The sequence below is a fragment of the Marmota flaviventris genome, chromosome 10, assembly GCF_047511675.1.
Source record: "Marmota flaviventris isolate mMarFla1 chromosome 10, mMarFla1.hap1, whole genome shotgun sequence".
In the NCBI taxonomy this organism is placed as follows: domain Eukaryota; kingdom Metazoa; phylum Chordata; class Mammalia; order Rodentia; family Sciuridae; genus Marmota; species Marmota flaviventris.
Window position 1 is genome coordinate 37,554,295 of NC_092507.1, and position 18,069 is coordinate 37,572,363.

Genomic DNA, 18,069 nt, shown 5'->3' on the forward strand with positions numbered 1-18,069 from the left:
CAAACAATCAGCTCAAAAGGTAGAGCTTAATGCAGTTTTACAAGCTTTTGTGATGTTTAAAGATTCTGTATTTAATTTATTTTCTGATAGTCAGTATATAGTTAATGCTATAGTATCCCTTGAAGATGCTGGTAGGATTTCCCCTTCCTCTACTGTTTTCTCTTTGTTTTCTGCTATACAAAGTATAATCTGGGACAGAAAAGATCCATTCTTTATCCCCCTCTCTGTTTAAACAACAAGCATGTGGCTTAGGGACCGTGCCTGCCTTAGGTTGTCCAATAGTACATATGGTCCTTACCCATTAGGTTGGTACCATTGCAATTGGATCTTACCCGTCACTGACTACCGGTCCAATATACAGCCACACCTGTGGAGAGGTCTTTGTACCAGTGGGGGGGTGAGGTTCTTTGCCTCACCTCTGTTGGCCCCAAATTTTAGCTGGACGATCGTGACAAGCAGAAGGGAGGAAGATACACCAAGCCAATTGACGGCTCCTTTTGGAAAAATTGTACCACCGATGACATCATAAGCAAAAATACCCCAACACTACGACAAGTCGCTGCACCAACAGATAGTTCACAATGCATACAGGTGAGTTCACAATGTGTCCAGGCAAGTTCTGCAAGCAGTTCAGTGATGGCTATTGCAGAAGCTGTAGATTGGTTTTATCTTTGACTTCACCAGCACTGGGATGAAGATAGGAATTCTGGCAATAATGGCTAAAGAAAAAATTATGTAACATTACAGAAGGCACTAAAAGAAAACAATTTTCTTAACAATTTACATTGTCTTTAAGAGAATTATTAAATATAATGAAAAGGAAAGGTGAAAGTAAACAAACAGATCTGTTAACCTCCTTTTTTGTTTACATATTAAAACAATCCTCAACAGTTGTTTACCCAATTTAAATTAAACCATATATATCACGTGAAAAAAAATATTTGGATCCATTTTATCATGAGCGCTCATCATATATGATATATGGACATACGTACATTCAAACATATAACACAAAACACAAGTGTGCACACATAATATAATACATACAACACATAACATTATAGTAAAGGCCTTATAACTTTTTACAGGTGAAATCTCCATTGCAAAGTTTAAAAACTCTATAGTCAAAAAATAGAACTGATCAGCAAAACATTAACCTAGGTCTGTATGAGCTCAAAAAACAAAATAGAACTTCATGATATGGCAAAGGGCAATAATAAAATAGATATTGAAAAAAGCATCCTGGTTCTGTTGCAGATGTAAGAATAGCCAAACTGGAGTTTTGGATATCAGTTGTTATGGATTTGAGCCAAATCATCTTCTTTTTGGTCTGTAGAAATCGCTTTAGTTAATCTTTCTGGAATCCAAATCGGCTGCTGTTCTCCCTGTGGAAACACATAAACAGACCCCCGACTCCAGACAATCACTGGGTCACGACCTTGGTTAATCTCTCTGGAATCCAAATCGGCTGCTGTTCTCCCTGTAGAAATACACAAACAGACCCCCGATTCCAGACAATTACTGGGCCAGGACCTTTCCGTTATCCTGTTAGAATATCCTTCCAAAGTACCTTGGGCTTATGCACATTTTTTGGACACATATGCCTTTCTGCAGCACTAAGTCCTGAAGAATCCAAATTTCAAAAGTTTAGAGTAAAAAGGGTTATTTTAAGTTTATCTTTGGGGAATATATACCCCTTTCCAATTCCTTCTTTTTGCTTTAATAAGAACATTTTAATAGTTTGATGAGCTCTTTCAACTATGCCTTGTCCCTGAGGATTGTATGGGATTCCTGTTATATGAGTAATGCCAAATGTTGAGCAAAATTGTTTAAAAGAGGTAGAAGTATAACCAGGGGCATTATCTGTTTTTAACTGTTTTGGAACACCCACAGTGGCAAAATTTTGAAAGCAATGAGCTATAACATCTTTAGTTTTTTCTCCGGCGTGAAGGGAGCCCATCAAAAATCCAGAAGAAGTATCAACTGTAACATGCAAATATTTTAATTTTCCAAATTCTGGCAAGTGTGTGACGTCCATCTGCCAAATATGGTTAGGTATCAATCCTCTAGGATTGACTCCAAGATTAACTTGTGGTAAAAGGTCACACAATTTTGACATTGTTTTATTATTTGTCTAGCTTGTTCCTTAGTTATTTTAAAACGCTTTTGTAAAGTATTAGCATTTACATGGAACTTTTTATGAAAATTTATAGCTTCTTCTAGTGTAGAGAAAATATGTATGTCATGTGTAGTTTTATCTGCTAAATCATTGCACAAACTAAAGGCTTCAGGCAATCCTGTATGTGCCCTGATATGTCCTATAAAGAATGGATCTTTTCTGTCCCAGATTAGACTTTGTATAGTGGAAAGCAAAGAGATAACAGTAGAGGAAGGGGAAATCCTACCAGCATCTTCAAGGGATACTATAGCGTTAACTATATACTGACCATCGGAAAATAAATTAAATACAGAATCTTTAAACATCACAAAAGCTTGTAATACTGCATTAAGCTCTACCTTTTGAGCTGATTGTTTGGGTACTAAAAATGTAAAAGTTTGATCAGGTGTAACTATTGCTGCTGTACCATTATTTGATCCATCAGTGAATATATTTGGAGCATTCATGATAGGTGTTTTTCTTGTCATTTTTGGAAAAATTACAGGATGCGATGACCAAAAAGACAATAAAGGATTAGATGGTAAGTGGTTATCAAATGAAACATTAGATTTGCACATGATTATTGCCCAAGTATTTAACTCATTAGCTAACTCATCAATTTGATTCATAGTATATGGAGTAATAATTTTATTGGGAGAAATTCCAAACACTCCCTTTGCTGCTTTTATTCCTTTGAGTATTAATTGTCCTACAGCCTCAGGATACCTAGTAAGAATAGTGTTAGGAGAATAAGATAAATGTGTCCATAATAATGGACCTTCTTGCCAAAATACTCCTGTAGGAATATTTTTTGTTGGTAGTACAATAAATAATAAAGTCAAACTTATATCAATTCTATCCAAATGCATATTTTCCATATATGTTTCAATGATTTTTAATGCCTTTCTTGCTTCAGGCGTTAACATTCGGGGTGAATTTGGATCTGATGGACCTTTTAGGATATCACATAAAGGTCCCAAATCTCCTGTTGGTATACCTAGATAAGGCCTTATCCAATTTATGTCTCCTAATAACTTTTGAAAGTCATTAAGTGATTTGAGTTGATCTACTCGTATTTGAATTTTTGGTGGACGGACCATGGTTGAGGATAATAGAACTCCTAAATAATTATATGGAAAATTTAATTGTACTTTATCTATTGCTATCTCTAGATTATAATTTTTTAATAAGTTTGTAAGTGTGGCATAACATTCTAGCAATGTGTTTTTATCTTTGTGTGCTAATAATACATCATCCATATAGTGAAATATTTGTAGTTCAGGATTTTGATTTCTAAGTGGCTGGATTGCTTCGTTAACATAAATTTGACACATAGTTGGGCTGTTAACCATCCCTTGAGGGAGTACTTTCCATTCATATCTCTGATCAGGACCTTCATGATTCAGTGCAGGGATAGTAAATGCAAAACGTGGACTATCCTCAGGATGAATTGGAATTGAAAAAAAACAATCTTTAATATCTATAACTAAAACATACCAGGTTTTTGGCAAAGCAGACAATTGAGGAATCCCTGATTGAGCAGGTCCCATAATAACCATCTCATTATTAATGGCTCTTAAATCTTGCAGTAATCTCCATTTACCAGATTTCTTTTTGATGACAAATATGGGAGTATTATGGGGAAATACAGAAGGTTGTATATGTCCTTCCACTAATTGTTGTTTGACCAGGTCATGGGCTGCTTGTATCTTTTCTTTAGGCAGGGGCCACTGAGGAACCCATACTGGTCTTTCTGATTTCCAAGTAATTTTTATTGTCTCAGTGGCCCTGTCTGAAAATCCAACCCATGTCTGTCTGTTCCTTGATCTATTTGTATTGGTGCTGATATACCTTGTTCTTGTTTTTCTAACCTTTTTCCTTTCCTAAAATCTTGTCTAGCCATAATAGTGGGTGCATTTTGATTGATGTTATTTGTTAATATCAAACCTAATTGATCTAGGACATCTCGTCCCCATAAATTTACGGGAAGATGATCCAATACATATGGCTGTATAGTTCCTTCACATCCTTCAGGATCCTTCCAATCTAATACCATTGCACTTCTATGGGGATTAGTTGCCACTCCTAGGCCTCGAAGAGTTTGAGTGGCTTGTTGTAATGGCCAATGTTTTGGCCACTCTTGATGAGAGATGATGCTAAGGTCTGCGCCTGTATCCAGTAGTCTATTAAATTCATGTCCTTGAATATTTAGTTTTAGCATGGGGCGAGAATATAATTTAAAGAAAGCATAGCCCATTCTACACCTGTGGAGCCTAATCCCTTGGAACCTCTGTCTACAGCATGACTGGAAAATTTATCATGTAGGCTGGGTATTATTAGTAACTGTGCTATTCTATCTCCTGGTGAAATTACTGATATACCCTTTGGAGAACTGGCTATAATTTTTATTTCACCTTCATAATCGGGATCAATTACCCCAGGACTTATCATAATTCCTTTTAGAGTAGAAGAGCTGTGTCCCAATAATAAGCCTACTGTTCCTTTGGGAAGAAGTCCTTTTACCCCTGTGGGAATGATTTGAACTCCCATTTCTGGAGTTAGTACTGCTCTGGCAGAGGCGCAGATGTCCAACCCTCCGCTCCCTCTGGTTTGTCTGATGAGGGATCTGATGGACAATGTGTCCTGGGCACTACCCTGATGGGGTTGCTGGGTTCCTCCAGTGCTCCGTATATTTGTGTTTTTGGGCCCCGGAGCATTGGGCCCCCCTGTCGATTTTTTGGCAATGGAGCCCAATGCCTTTCTCCATGATATCGTGGATAAACACCTGGTCCTTTTTCATTTTTTGATAATGGAGTACCTTCTATGGTGGTTTGAGAATGGCATTCATTAGCCCAATGTCTCCCTCTACGGCATCGTGGGCAAATACCTGGTATTCTACTCCTTTGATACCTAGTTTTGTTAAACCCTCCTCCTATGGGGCAATTCCTTTTAAAATGTCCTGTTTGTTCACAATTGTAGCATGTTCTTGGCCTGGCATCTAAAGCCTGTTTTACTGCAGCTGCCACAATTTGCCCTTGTTCATTAATGTCTCTGGCATCTAAAGCCTGTTTTACTGCAGCTGCCACGACTTGCTCTTGTTCATTAATGTCTCTACATAATTTAATATATGTGTTTAAATCTTCATGTTTCCATGGTCTAATGATATCTCTGCACCAACGATTCGCTTGCTCATAAGCCAGTTGTTTTAGTAATGGCATTGCTTGTTCTGTATTCCCAAAAACTCTGGTAGCTGTTTGAATAAGCCTATCTACAAATTCAGCATAAGGTTCATTAGTTCCTTGTATTACCTTAGATAATTGACCTTGTAAACCTCCATGTCCTTGTAAAGTCTTCCATGCCTTAATTGCATCTACAGCAATTTGTGCATATACACCAGGATCATATGCAATTTGTTGCTGCTGATCCTCATAAGGTCCCTTTCCTAACAACATATCTGGATTTCTCTGAGGATAACCAGCTGCTGCATTTCACCTAGCCGTCTCCTTGCAAAATTCCTCATTGGCAACCTTCCATAACAGCTATTGTCCTCCATTTAGCACAGCTTTACACATATTAGCCCAATCTGCTGGCGTCATGTTCAAGTTGTTAATGGATTCGACCATGCTTACAGTGAATGGTGCTTGAGGACCATAGGTTGTTACAGCCTCTTTTAGCTGCTTCACTGTTTTGAAATTTAAAACATGGTAAACTCGCTGCCCTCCTGCCTCAAATACAGGGCATGTTAATATTTGAGATCTTGTCTCAGGATCCCAACTATCAACTGCGGGGGTTGGGGGCCTCCCAGCATATGGAGGTGGCCTTGTTAGTTGGACACTTACGTCCTCTGGTGATAGAAAAGTATTAGTAGCAGTCTCCTGTTTTAATTTTCCCCCTGATGGCTTTTTCTGCTTACACTTTCTTTCTCTGTCTGACTAGCTTGAGAGGCCTTCTCTTTTACTTGAATTTTTTCCTCTTTCTGACTAACTTGAGAGACCTTCTCTTTTACTTGAATAAATATATCTTCTCCTTCCTCTACCTTTGTCTGAACTGAAGGTTTTGGACTAAGCAAACAAGATACCAACGTCCACAATGGCAATGTGCCAACTGGCAGAGTCCCTGGGCTTTTCTTTTCTATTCTTTTTAAATCTTCACCATGATGGTTCCATTGTGATATATTTAACAACTCCTCCTTAAAAAGCCATTGGCTACATTTTTGTATTGTATCAACGTATGCCCTGACTGTTCTTGATTTTACTGAGATGCCTCCTTCCTCTAACAATTTACTTAACACTCTTTCAGTTTGTTTTTTACTAATTTCTGATCCCATATTTCTACTGTAATACAACCCAACAAGATATCACCTAACAAAACTGAAACAGAGTGAAACAAAATTGGAACAACACAAAATCATTATAATAGCCTCCTGAAATGTCCATCCGTCCTTTCTCCCTATCTGTTCCTCAGATGTGAGCAGTTTTTCTTCCATCTTACACATCTCCAGGGACAGGCAACTTAAAACAAAAGTGAAACAAAATAACAAAAGAGGAATCTTAAAATGGCTACCCATCCTCTTGCCCTGCCCTCAGGGGCGAGCAGTTTCACTTACCCTCAGTCGCTCCCCGTGCGAGCCACCAAATGCCGCAGTCTGGCTGGGCACAATCAGGAGCCACTTGTCAAAAGAAACTAACTTTATTTTTAGAACCACACACGCCAAACAAAACAGCCTCTCAGGAAAAACCCTCAGAGCCTCAACTGCCACCACCAGCTTCCCACAAGCCTCTCTCTCCAACACAAGCCTCTCTCCACCTCCCACAATCCTCCTGCTCTTGAGGCCGATTGGCTGGGTCACGTGGGCGGAGCCAAAAAAGTCCCCCAATGAGCAGCTCCGTGGTCTGAAAGGGCAGGGAAACAGCCCAATGAGCATCACCACAGAGGAGCCAATCAGCTAGATGTTGCTGGGGCCGCTGTGAGCCAATCATCAGCCAGCAGCTGGAAGTTTGCTGGCAGCTGGAAGTTTGCTGGGGCCCCTTCGGCTGTGGCTCTCAACACTTTATAGGACATATCAGAGCACATACAGGATTGCCTGTAGCCCTTAGTTTGGGCAACGATTTAGCAGATAAAACTACACATGACATACGTATTTTCTATACACTAGAAGAAACTACACATTTTCATAAAAGGTTCCATGTCAAAGCTAATACTTTACAAAAGCACTTTAAAATAACTACGGAACAAGCTAGACAAATAATAAAACAATGTCAAAATTGTGTGACCTTTTTACCACAAGTTAATTTTGGAGTCAATCCTAGAGGACTGATACCTAACCATATTTGGCAGATGGACGTCAGAACACTTGCCAGAATTTGGAAAATTAAAATATTTGCATGTTACAGTTGATACTTCTTCTGGATTTTTGATGGGCTCCCTTCACGCCGGAGAAAAAACTAAAGATGTTATAGCTCATTGCTTACAAAATTTTGCCACTGTGGGTGTTCCAAAACAGTTAAAAACAGATAATGCCCCTGGTTATACTTCTACCTCTTTTAAACAATTTTGCTCATCATTTGGCATTACTCAAATAACAGGAATCCCATACAATCCTCAGGGACAAGGCATAGTTGAAAGAGCTCATCAAACTATTACAATGTACTTATTAAAGCAAAAAGAAGGAATTGGAAAGGGGTATATATTCCCCAAAGATAAACTTAAAATAACCCTTTTTACTCTAAACTTTTGAAATTTGGATTCTTCAGGACTTAGTGCTGCGGAAAGGCATATGTGTCCAAAAAATGTACATAAGCCTAAGGTACTTTGGAAGGATATTCTAACAGGACAATGGAAAGGTCCTGACCCAGTGATTGTCTGGAATCGGGGGTCTGTTTGTGTGTTTCCACAGGGAGAACAACAGCCTATTTGGATTCCAGAGAAACTAACCAAAGCAAATTCTATGGACCAAAAAAAAGGTGATTTGACTCAAATCCATAACAGCTGATATCCAGAGCTCCAGTTTGGCTATTCTTACATTTGCGACAGTGATTAACCAGGATGCTTTTTTCAATATTTATTTTATTATTTGCCTTTTCCCACATCATAAAGTTCTATTTTATTTTTGAGCTCATACACACCTAGGTTAATGTTTTTCTGATCAGTTTTATTTTTTGACTGTGGAGTTTTTAAACATTGCAATGGAGATTTCACCTAGGTAAAGCTACAAGGCTTTTACTATTGTCTTATGTGTTGTATGTTATGTGTGCACATTTCTGTTTTGTTTTGTATGTCTGTATGTGCGTATGTCCATATATCATATATGAGGAGCGCTCATGAATAAATGGATCCGAATGTTTTTTTATTCACGTGATTTTAATGGTTTAATTTAGATTGGGTAAACAGCTGTTGAAAATTGTTTTAATATGTGAACAAATAAGGAGGTTAACAGATCTGTTTGTTTACTTTCACCTTTCCTTTTCATTATATTTAATAATTCTGTTCAGGATAATGTAAATTGTTCAAAAAATTGTTTTCTTAGTGCCTGTTGGAATGTTACATAATTTTTTTCTTAGCATCATTGCCAGAATTCCTATCTTCATCCCAGTGCCGGTGAAGACAAAGAGAAAACCAAACTACAGCTTCTTCGATAGTTATCACAACAAACTGTATAAACTGATGCATCAATGAATAATAACTCAACAAGTAATGCTGAATCAAGGAGTCGATTTACTTTGGGAGGAAATGGACATATTGACAGATTCCTCTGCTTTGAACTGCTTGCAGAACTTGCCTGGACTATGTATCACTTGTATGCATTGTGAACTATCTGTTGGTGCAGCGAATTGTGGTAGTGCTGGAGTATTTTTGCTGATGGTGTCACCGGTGGTACAATTTTTCAAAGGAGCCCTCAATTGGCTTAGTGTCATGGCATTTTGCATCCTCCTCCCTTCTACTAGTGATGGTCTAAAATTTGGGGGCCAACAGAGGTGAGGCAAAGAACCTCACCCCCCCACTGGCACCAAGGCCAAATTTGGGGGCCAACAGAGGTGAGGCAAAGACCCTCACCCCCCCCCACTGGTGCAAAGGCCTATCCACAATTATGGCTGTATGCTGGACCGGTAGTCAGTGATGGGTATGATCCAATTGCAGTGGTACCAACCTAAGACAGGAGGCTGACGCCTAGAGGTCAGTTCATCCGATGACGGGTAAGGACCATATGTTGAATTGGACAACCTAACAGGCACGGTCCCTAAGCCACATTGCTTGTTGTTTAATTAAACAGAAGAGGGGAGATGCTGAGAGCCACGGCCGAGTCTGTATGGCCCCTGGCATTTTGCCAACAGTATTGATTGACAGGCGAGGCATTACTATCCGCCTCTGCCTTTACTTTTGAGTTCTTGCACTATTTTGGAATTCTCATGGGGATTTCCGGGGATTCCCCGAGAGTTCCCATTGGTTGGGGAAGTGAAGGAGGAGGGATTTCTGGGAGAGATTTTCCGGCTGGGGGTTCCTGGATGAGCCGCGAGGCATTCGGTAGAATTCCCCAGGAGTGTGTGTGAGGTTTTTTCTTGCAGTTCAAAAATAAAGTTTGTTCCTGCTTCAGTGGCTCGTGATTTGTGCCCAGCCAGACAGCGGCAACTTCCCACTGTTTATTTTGGTTATTGTTTTTCATTTTTTCCTAGTGTAGTGTTTTGCTCAAGATGGTTTGCAATGCTGGTTTTCTGGCTGCAAATTCTTTTAACTTTTGTTTATCATGAAAGATTTTTATTTCGTTGTCATACCTGAAGCTTAATTTTGCTAGATACAAAAGTCTTGGTTGGCATCCATTGTCTTTCAGTGTTTGAAATACGTTGTTCCAGGATCTTCTCGCTTTCAGTGTCTGTGATGAAAAATCTTTTGTTAACCTTATTGGTTTACCCCTGAATGTAATCTGCCTCCTTTCTCTTGTAGCTTTTAATATTTTCTCTTTGTTCTGTATATTGGATATCTTCATAACAATGTGTCTTGGTGTTGGTCTACTGTGATTTTGTATGCTCGGTGTCCTGTATGCATCTACAATTTGTATATCCGTTTCCTTTTTTATTTCTGGAAAGTTTTCTATAATTATTTAATTCAGCAGGTTGCTCATTCCCTTGGTTTGAACCTCTGTACCTTCCTCTATCCCGATGACTCTTAAGTTTGGTTTTTTTATGTTATCCCATACCTCTTGGATGTTTTTCTTGTGATTTTTTACCAGGCTTTCTGAGTTGGCTAGACTCTTTTCAAGATGATATATTTGTCTTCATTATCTGAAGTTCTGGCTTCTACTTGCTCCACTCTGTTAGTGATACTCTCATTTGAGTTTTTAATTTGGTTTATAGTTTCCTTCATTTCTAGAATTATTGTTTGATTTTTTAATAATATCTATCTCCTGATAAAGATGCTTAATTTCTTCTTTTATCTGTTTATATAATTCATTTTGAATGTGTTCTTTCACTGTTTGAATTTGCTGTCTCATATCCTCTTTAAGGTTCCATTCCATCTGTCTAAGGTATTCCTTGAGTTCTTTATTTGACCATTTTTCTGATGCCTCTAGGTCCTCCTGAATATTTAAGCTGTCCTGCATTGTTTGTACTCCTTTTCTTCCTTGCGTTTTCATGCTGCTCATGTTACTTCTTGTTCTGTTTGACTGCTGAGTTACTGTATACTACTATAAATTTATTTTATGCTGTCGCTGCTGGTTTCAATGAAGTTATCTCCTCCGCCGCATTCTGGTGACGTCAGTTCTCTGCCATGGTGGTATCCCATGCAAATGGCGACAGTTCGTTCTTTTTGCCGGGTGAGCAATGCAACGGGTGGGTGCTGACTGGCTCTCCCAAGCCCCGTGTCAATCCTGTGGCCACTGCCTATGAAGGCTCGGTTGGCATTCTCTATAGTTTTTTAATTCAACTTTTGTTTGGAAGATCTGTCCAGTGGTGAGACAGGTGTGTTAAAATCACCCTTGATTATTGTGTTGTGGTCTATTTGTCTCTTGACCTTGAGAAGAGTTTGTTTGATGAACATAGCTGCACCATTGTTTGTAGCATATATATTAATGATTTTTATGTCTTGTTGGTGAATGGTTCCCTTGAGCAATATGTAGTGTCCTTCTTTATCCCTTTTGATTAACTTTGGCTTTAAGTCTATTTTATTTAATGAGTATGGAAACCCCTGCTTGCTTCCAAGGTCCCTGTGCGTGGTATGATTTTTCCCAACCTTTCACCTTCAGTCTATGCATGTCTTTTTCTATCAGATGAGTCTCCTGTAGGCAGCATATTGTTGGATCTTTTTTTAATCCAGTTTACTAGCCTATGTCTTTTGATTGGTGAGTTTAAGCCATTAACATTTAGGGTTACTATTGAGATATGATTTGTATTTCCAGCCATATTTGTTTATTTTTGTTATGTAACTTGATTTGTTTTTCCTCTTTGATTAGTTTTTCCTTTACTGTAATACCTCCCACTGTTGGTTTTCATTGTTATTTTTCATTTCCTCTTTATGTAATGTTTTTCCAAGGATGTTTTGAAGCATCGGTTTTCTAGCTGAAAATTCTTTTAACTTTTCTTTATTGTGTAAGGTTTTTATTTAATCTTTAAACTTGAAGCTTAATTTTGCTGGATACAAGATTCTTGGTTGGAACCCATTATCTTTCAGCGTTTGAAATTTGTTGTTCCAGGATCTTCTAGCTTTCAGAGTCTGTGTTGAAAGATCAGCTGTTAACCTAATTGGTTTACCCCTAAATGTAATCTGTTTCCTTTCTCTTGTGGCTTTTAATATTCTCTCCTTGTTTTGTATGTTGGGCATCTTCATTATAATGTGTCTTGGTGTGGATCTGTTGTGATTTTTCACATTTGGCATCCTGTAGGCTTCTAGGATTTGGATTTCTGTTTCATTCTTCATGTCTGGGAAGTTTTCTAATATTATTTCATTGAACAGATTGCTCATTCCTTTGGTTTGGATCTCTATACCTTCCCTGTATCCCAATAACTCTTAAATTTGATCTCTTTATGCTATCCCATATATCTTAGATGTTCTGCTCCTGGTTTCTTATCAGTCTCGCTGTGCTGTCTACACTCTTTTTGAGATGATATACTTTATCTTCGTTGTCTGATGTTCTATCTTCTAAGTGTTCTACTCTGCTGGTGATACTCTCATTTGGGTTTTTAATTTGGTTTATTATTTCCTTCATTTCCAAGATTTCTGGTTTTTGTTTTTTTGGGTTTTTTTGTATAACCTCTATCTCCCTTTAGAGTTGATTTTTTGCTTCTTGGATTTGTTTATGTAATTCATTGTCAAAGTGTTCTTTCATTGTCTGCATTTGCTGTATAATTTCTTCCTTGAGACTGCAGATTATCTGAGCATGTATATCCTGAAATCTTTATCTGACATTCCTTCTGCTGCAGATGTTACCTCTTCTAATGTTGAACTGTCCTGCATTGTTTGTGGTCCTTTCTTTCCTTGTCTTTTCATACCGCTCATGTTTCTTTCCAGCTCTGTGTAACTGTTGCATTAATGTTTTCCCCCTGTATTTTTATATTGCTCTTGTATAGTCCCAAAATCTCTCTCTTGTGGAGAAAGACAATGTTACCAGTTCCCAATATCAATAGTACATCATCTATGAGCAAGTTTTCATTATTAATACATTTATAGTTAGACTCTATGTCTACAGATGTTGGCTTCAATTATTATAGTCATTAGTTTTATAAAAGGCATACCATTTCTGGTGGCATATAAAGAACTGAGGGTCAGGCGTGGATGTTATGTTAAGGGGGAAAGGAGTGAGTTTATGGGGTTAATCTAACTTAGCAACTTTGGAGGAGAACTCTAATGAATAGACAGGAGTAATTTATGGAGAATGCATAAATTCAAACTCCTACCTGTATTTAGAAAATTACCCTGCATATAAATAGTAAAAGTTAGGAGGCTGAAAGTGGGATAGAGGGAAGGATAAAAGAAGAAAAAATAACAAGGAAAGAAATAAAGAAAGAGAGAAGGAGAAATAAGAAAAAAAAGGTGGGATGTGGGGCATATGCAATTCCTCTATATTATATTATTTTGGTGATTCAGTTCTTAAAGTCGTATTTCATGCAAAGTTCTTGGTTTCACAAATGTTGAGGTTGTGAGGACCAGAAGGGGAAGAGTAGAGGAAAATGGATGAGAAGAGAGAGAAAAGAAAACAAAAAAAAGTATCTCAGAACTCTTTTCTCTTTTCTTCCAGTATGTGGAGTTGTCTATTCCAAGCTTGAGTCTCTGCATTCAGAGTGTTAGAGGTAGCCAGTGTGAGAGGGCTTGAGCTTCTACCTGGAGCCTCCCTACTCTTAGTCTCTGAGTTGGAAACCAGATGCCTGTACAGTTTTGTTCCACGTTGATAGCTATGCCCCCCAAAAGTATGTGAGAAAAATTTTGAGTTATCACATCTGGGGGTGGGGGAGTTGGAAACTGGGTACCTGATTAGCCACAGAACTGCGCTGGTAGCACACCCACCAATAGATGGTGAGTAAGGTTTTCCAAGATGGATTCTGTCTGTTTCCCACGTAGGGTGTTTGGTGAGGTGAGGGGTGCTGGGGTGACTTGTGCTTTGTCCAGATCTCAGTCTGGTGTCCTGCAAGCAAAGCTGCTGCGCTCAGCGCCACGCCGCTCTGTCTCCCGGCTGCCAACACTATAAACTTTCTGTGGTCAGAAGTTTATTTACAACTCTTACTTCACCCTGTTGTGTTCCAGCACATTGGGTTTTGCATGGCATTTCCCAAGTGTTCAATAACTATTTGGACAGCAAATGAATAAAACAAGTATGAATAGTAAACTTCAGACTATTGTTTTACTTACTTTCCCTTAAAAGCAATTATTTGGCCAAAATTAATGTTTTATGAGAAAACTATGAGCATTATATTAAATAAAGAAGCATGCCCCTCATTTTCACTTTTCAGTCTAATAGTATTCACTATAAATGTCTAAGTTTGTGAGACCAAATCACTAATATCTTCCATAAAAATCAGCATATGATGTAAATAACCTGCCAGCTTGCTGTTATCTTTAATCATTGGTGCCATATTGAAACTTTACATTGATTACTAACCAAATCAGCATGGTAAGTGGAATTCTATGGTACCCAGTCACATGTTACTCCTTTATTCATGAGCTCTTTGAGAGAGCAGTAGGTCAAGCGGGAGAGAGCACAATTTATATACACAAAATGGGTCATTTTGTTCACCATATACTTGCAAGTCTCACCTGCAAAACCCCCCCCCCCAAACAAACAAACAAAAAACCCTTAGTGGTTATTTACATGAAGCATGAATATTTTCATACTTTAGAACTATTTTAAAGTGTTCCATGCATATGTTTCTGCCAAATTTCATTAACCCCAATCTACCAATATTATTCAATTCAATTTCCTAATCATTGGGATAAAGTTTTAGTTTTGGCAATTTTATCTGGACATCTTGGCTAAATCTCTTTAATTAAAAGAATTACCATATAATCCAGCAATCCTAGTTCTAGGTATTCATCCAAAATATTTGAAAACAGTATGTCTAAGAGATATGTACAGTCCCATATCCATTACAGCACTATTCACAATAATCAAGTTATGGAATCACCTGAGTGTCCCTCAAAGGATGAATGGATAAAGAAAATGTGGTATAGGTACATAATGGAATACTATTGAGTGTATTTAAAATGAAGAATTCTGTCATTTGTGACAATCTGTTTGGAATTAAAGTAAATTATGTTAAGTGAAATAGGGCAAACAATTATAGACAAATACTGCATGCTCTTATCCAAAGGTAAAATTTTAGAAATTGAACTCGTAGAAGCAGCATAGAATTTCCTTGGAGGTTACCAGAGTTGTAGGGCAAAGGAAAAGGAGAGATGACAGTGAAAGGGTACAAAGCCTTAGTTAGTTTTATTATTTTTAGTTTATTACAGGAGCTTGGTGTATATATCTAGTAATTATTTACTATACATTTCAATATTTTTGAAGTGAATTTTAAATGCTTGACATAATTGTTACATGAATTAGCTTAATTTGTCAGCCTAGAAGACTCCATCCTTACAAAACAACAAAACATTTCTGCTTCTTCCTCCACTTCCTCCTTTTTTCTGCTCCTCCTTCTCCTCCTCCTCCTTCTTGAAATTACAGGAGAGTTGCAACTAGACTCTGAATATTGTGAAAACCATAGGCACTTGCAGAAAATTGGACAAAAGGAAATTTTGTTGACATTAAGAAATATCCATTGATCTGTTACCAAAGATTATAGGTATGAATTAACAGAAGATCATATACTAAAATTCAGGTGTCCACTTACTCAATATTTTAAAGAATTCTTGCTGAATTTTTAAATTTAAATGAAATTTATTTTTTAACTCATTTGTAGAACATAAATTTGTACATATGCATGGGGTACTATGTGATGTTTTGATATATGTACACATGGTATAATGCTTCTTTATTTTGAGATTCCCTATGTTGAAGGTTTCTTAGAATTATGTCTTGCTTTTATCTAAATTTTTCTTCTTGTATCACATTTAATGCAGAAGAATTTTGAGAATTGTAGGGGAAAATTGTAATTTATTTCTCTTTCTGACTGACAATTTGAAGTGAGAAAGAAAATCTAATAGTTTTTATCTTCTCTACTGATACAGTTACCTCATATGAAAAACATCTTATTTCAAAGTGTATATCTTACATAAATCTTTAAGAAACGTTGTATGATATCCTTAAAAACTCATTTCAAATATGATAGGGTATAAAAGTCTAAGTCATAGTTAATAAACAAAGAAAGCTTTGAAAGTACATTTCTCTTGGGATGAAAGGCCAATGGAGACATTATGAATTTAATTGAACATTTGCCCTGAGATGTTTGACTGTAAACACTGCATAAAATTAACAAATGAATCCTTATTTATTCATGATGTGAGCAAAAAATCATTATTTTTTCTTTTTAATTGAATTACTTATGGCTTAAAATTCTTTCAGAATTTTATTCCTCAAAATTAAAGCTTGCTCACTTGAACTCCATCTTATTTTCTAAATTTAAAAAACAAATTCCCTTAATAGTGCCTTTAGTGACAATGTCAGATAAGCATACTAAGGAAAATTAACAATTGTGTTTAGGAGCTGCTACCACTGCTGCTGCAACTAGTTTTGTTACAGTTTTGTGTTTGTTTAATGTACACAAATTTCTGAGTCTCCAAGACACTCTGACTGTCCAATATTGAATTTTAGTGAAATCTCTCTTCCATCCACCTTGCAGAGGAGCAGTACTCCTGCTGCTTGAATCCCAAGCTACAGAGCTGCAGCCTTCTTCCAGCTTGCCATCTTGAATCTCCCTCCACTTTTCTTTATTAATTCATTATGTGTATACATAATGTTGAGGTTCATTTTGACATAATTATACAAGCATAGAATATAGTTTGTTCCAATTCAGTCACCGAAACTTCCCCTTTCCCATCCCTTCTCCTCTATCCTCTACTCTAAGTACTAAGATGCAGGCAGAGAGCAGGAAACTGTCATTCCCAGGACACAAATGAGGACCCATTGTTAATTAAAAAAAAATCCCCCAGTTTCTCTAACCCTGATGGAGGATTAGGAAACTGTACTGGGCCTTGACCATTAGAACCAACTCCCAATGGAGAAAACTAATATGATTGATAAGTACTCACATCTGAGATAAACACACAAGACTGGAGCTAAATAGGACCACAGAAAACCTTCATCATGGTAGCAAGCATCAGGTAAAAATCAATAGCAGGTTGCTACCTGCTAAAGGAAAGACAAGCACAGTGGAGACCCTCTCTGATAAATGGGCTCCAGGGAGATCTTATAGACTGGTGTTAAAATTTTTGATAAAATTAAGAGAAGATTGAAGTGGAGTGGAACAAGGCAGAAATCCTGACTCTTTCACAGCACCCAAAGGAGGAACAGCTTACCAAAGATCTTGGTTACAGAATAAATGCTCTAAGACTCAACATTGGACAGTCTGAGACCTACAGAGACTTGAAGTTTGGTTATCAAAGTAGAAAATAAGAACAGAACTCCTTAACTTGAACCCAGACTAGGTTAGGAAATGGGGAGATGGGCAACAGAGAAAGAAAGAAGGAGAGGAAAAGCATGTACACTCATTCCCTTAATAACACCTGGAAAGAAAGCAGGTCGAATGAAAAGACAACAGAAAGAGCTGAGTCACTGAAGGAGACCAAATAGTTTAACACAAAATGGAACACAAAGTCATTCTCGGCATGGCAGCTGTTTGTGGAGCCCACAAGTCGCCAGAAAGCCTAGAATAAATTAAAGGAATCTCTTCACCTTCAGATAGCCACAAATATAACCAGAGGGAGTACCCCTACAGTGAAATAGCTCAGTAATCTATCTAGAAGGATTTTGTAGAGGGAATGCTGCTAGTTGAAAGCTGCTGAAACATCACCCCCAACCCCACCCTCACCAAGAACAAGAGGAGTGGGCTGGACCTGCCCTTGGAAGTACTAGCCTAATGCATCACTCTTTATCGCCTCTATGGGAGCCCAGACAGAAACGGAGTGATCACCTGAGATTCATTGTTGTGGGAAATGAGAGCTCAGAACCAGGTTTGAAGGAAATCTTTGTCCTTGAAAGTGGAGGGAGAAAGCATCTGTGACTCACGGCTAAAACTGGTTGAAACTTGGAAACAGGCAGGAAAGCTGTTCTGTCCCAGGCACTGGAAGAAAGAAGCACCTATGGTTCACAACCTTGGGCAGTGGATGTTAGGACAGACACCGATGTTAGTCAAGAGGGATGCTTCTGCAACACAGACAGCACACAGAGAACCCATGACCACAGGTCCTATGCTTGAAGACAGTCTCAGCCTTTATGCCACTTTGAAGAGGACTGACAGTGTGAAATGACCCATGTTGGTCATAAAAATAGT